The following is a 4,004-nucleotide window of genomic DNA, read 5'->3' on the forward strand; positions in this document are numbered from 1 at the left end:
GTAGAGACTATAAGTTAATGAAAATTCTCAAGTCTCTATATGATGAGTATAACGCGTTGATAGAGACGGTGTTGACAGTGATGACACATATGCTCTTAAAGAGAATTTTTGGATAGCACTACTGTACTACAAACCCATGGTAGCCGTATATGAAGACAATGATAGAACCCCCTACCACAGGGTCTTTGCACATGCTAGTCTCTCTTTCTGGAACATCTACCCTCAGCCTTCTTTCCATGGTTAGTCCTGATGCAGCCTTCCGATCTTAGCTCAAAGGCCATGTTCCAGCCCACTGAGACTAGATCAGATACCTCTGTAATAAGTTCTCCTTGTTCATTGTTATTTTCTTTTAAAATGCTTAATTAGTAGTTATATCTTGGTTGATTTAACAATTTGATTATTTGCCTTAGGCTGTAAGTTGTATAAGAGGACAGTTGTGACTAGTACATACAGTTACTTAATAAATGTTTGTTAAAGGAATGAATGAATGAAGAAAGAATACATGTGACTTGACCAAGCACAAGTTTTCCTAAGGAAGTGAAACAACAGAGATTAAAGAGAAGACATGACTTAGATGACTCAGTGAACAGATAATCGAGGGCACCAAGATATTGGAAACAGCTTCCCTCCTGCATATCCATTATTAATCATTATGGCTTCCACAGCTATGTTTGTGGCTTTTGTTGATCATGATCAAGATTTGCCCCGCTTCTTCTCCAGGCCTGCTTCATTGGTTCTTCCCTTGAGTCTTTGGGCCCCTCATTCTCTATGAATAAAGTACCTTGCATCTTCAATCTCTTCCCATCCACCTAATGGAGAATATGATGGTCTGTAGGAGAGCATAGCCTTGAGGAAAGAAGACCTGGGTTTGGATGTCAGGTTCTATGACTTGGGCACACAGTTCTCTATTTGCTTTTCTCCATCTGTAAAATGGACCTTTATTAGATAGTTATTGGTGCAATAATGCTATGTAACAAACATCCCCAAACAAATATTTTTCTTTCTCTAGGGTCTGTGGATTGGCTATGGTTTGGTGAATCTCAGCTGGGCTTGGCTCTGGGCTGAATGTTGAGTTCATATCTTTTCCACGTGTCTCACTGGGGCCATGGCTGGGGGGCAGGAAGTATTCAGGGCATGCCTTCCTCTGGATGGACAACAGGACTGTAAGAAAGTGGGAGGGATACCCATGGCTCCTGATGGCCTCTACTTGGAAATGGCACAGTTACTTAAGCCCACATTCCATCAGTCAAAGCAAGTCTCAGAGCCAAAGCCAACATCAAACAGGAGAGCAGTTCACACCTTCCACCATGGGAGCTGCTGCAGAGTCACATGGAAAATATAATTTTATAATACGGAGGAAGCGAAGAATTGAAAACAATGTAACCTACCATGGCAATCTACACATATGTGGGAGGGTCAAATAGGGATCCTGTGAATGGGTTAAAACATCTGTTTTTATTGCTATTGTGAAAATTACCTACATTTGTCTTTCCTCTAATGAAACGTTCCTCGAAGTATGTCAAAGTGGGTGCCCTGTCTGTGCTGTTGGTACTTGACCTCACGTTTGGTCTTGAACCCCTACTTGAATGTTCTTCATGGCCCATTGAATTGAGCACCTCTTCCTTGGCTGAGCATTCACAACTCTTCACAACATAAAGTCAACATAAAGTTTCAAACCTTATCTAACTCCAATATGTACACGTTAAGCCTGACAGACTGGACAACTCAATGTTCCTGAAAACTCTGTGTCACCCTGGAGTCGTGTACACAGATCTTTCTTCCCAGAAGACCCTCTGTGGTACCCTCTCCTATTTGTCTGAAATGCTTACCATCCCTCTCTACCAGGCCCATCCCTCCATGGCCTTCCTGCCATTTTTCTCATCCACTGACATCACTGTTGGCCACATGACTTGTTCTGGCTATTGAACCGTGAGGTTGATAGAGCAGAGGCTCTCAGAGCCATCACAGGGTTCCCCTGATGGTGTTTGCTCTTTGCCATGAGAGCAGCATGCCTCAAACAGTAGCTACTCTTCCAACTGAGTCCTGGAGTCAAGAAGACGTACAGAAGAGTGAGTCAAAGCCAACCCACACCTGACACGTCACCTGAGTGAGAAATAAACCCTTGTGATGACAGTCCACGGAGAGCTGGGGGCTGGTTGTTACTGCAGCATGACTTAACTGATGAACCCTCCCACCAATGTGGCAGGACAGAAAGAACAGGGCCTTTAAAATCAGACAGACCTGCATTCAAATCTTGTTGGCATCCATCACTTCCGTATGAAAGAAAATTCGTTGACCCCTGTGACCCTCAGCTTCCACATTTTTAAGATGAGGACTAGCATATCAACCCTCAAGAATGCTGTGGGCTTAGTGATGGTTTAGGTAAAGTATCTGTGGTGGAGAAACCCCTCTTGTAGAGAAGGTCTTCAGTTACAGTAGTTCTAATTGTTTTTATTGTTAATGTTACACTTGTTGAAATGCCACTTATTTTCTCAAGGATTGGATATTTGTCGTATCACAAAGGTTTGTTTCTCTGAATGTCTCAAACAAAATAAATCAACACCCCACCCCCACCCCACCACCAAGAAGACTTCCCAGAGAAGTACTTCTCAAAGAACCTTCTAGACTTCCCATTAGGGAGCATCATCAGGCACTGCACTTTGCTGTCCCCTAGAGGTGTTGGCTGGGAAGACCCACCATAGAGATCACAGAAGCAACGGATTCCTACAAGAAGCAGCTGTCACGCCATGAAAAATGGAAGCTATTATAAATATAACTGTAATAAAAGCTACCATTTATTGAGTGTCATGCATCAGGTGCTACGCATAACTTTATGAATCAGGGTCTACTGCATACTAATTTTACAGTTCGGAAAAGGAAGGTACAGAATAGTTAAATCACTCGCCCTGGAAGATGCAGCTATTATGAGATAGAGACTTCCCTCAAACCTGGGGCAGACTGATTCTATAAAACCCCCGTCTTCACCACTACACTGTATTGATCTTACAGGCTTATGCTCCTATGCTTGCAAAATCTGCTCAAAAGACACTACTGCCAGCCACAAATAAAAAACAAAAGTTCTTTGCCCCTACTTTGTTCTTTCTCTTGGTGAACAAATAACTCTTCTAAAGGCCAGTGGGGATTTTATGTTGCAGAGACAGGGAAAAACCACATTGCTTCATTCTAAAAGAAAAAAATAACAATAAAACCAGAGTCTGCCCTGGCTTAGGTTAAAGACCAGGTTTATTAGACACCGTCTTCTCTCACGGCCGAGGTGGCCGCTCCAGTAATTATTTTGAAAGGCGAGTAGTCACACCCCTGTATGACTCAGAATGAACCTGGGATCAGGGTGTCCCTTGGCCATTCTGTTACCATAATGATTTCAGCATTTATGAAAGAGACTAATGACTGAAATTGCTATCAACATTTGCAGCAGAGAGACAGCAAGTTGGAAATTGGATTTTCCTCTCTTCTTGCTAATGAGTTCTTTTCTCAAGGTGCCGACGCTTGGAGTGGGAAGGGAAATTGGTAATTCTTTTTCTGTGTTGTATTCTTACTCATGCCTGTGCTGAAATGCCGGCAACACACCTGTGACAGTGGAAGGTTATGTGAAACCATAAAAGTATTGTCAGAGGAAATGGCTTAGCTGGGGACACCTCAACCCACTTAAGAAGTGGAACTTTAATTGCACAAAACATGAAGGGTTTTCAAGTGGGTGTACAGTTTCAACTACTTCTACCTCAGGAGTTTCAGTGACCAGAGTAAAGTAACTCTTGATTTGTTTGTTTCGTTTTGATGGTATTCTCAGGAGAGGTTGCCAAACAACAGATGTCAGATGGATCTGGAAGAGTTGTTTCTAGTGGTACCTTTTCTTTAGGTGTCTATTGGCAAGGCATAGAGGCCCTCTTTGCACATGGGAACTTGATGGACACATGTAGTTCTTGTTCAATTACAAAGGTACATCGACTGTTGGAAAAAACCCTTGGTTTCCATAAACAAAACCC

Source organism: Mesoplodon mirus, assembly GCF_964341445.2.
Source record: "Mesoplodon mirus genome assembly, chromosome: 4".
NCBI lineage: Eukaryota > Metazoa > Chordata > Mammalia > Artiodactyla > Ziphiidae > Mesoplodon > Mesoplodon mirus.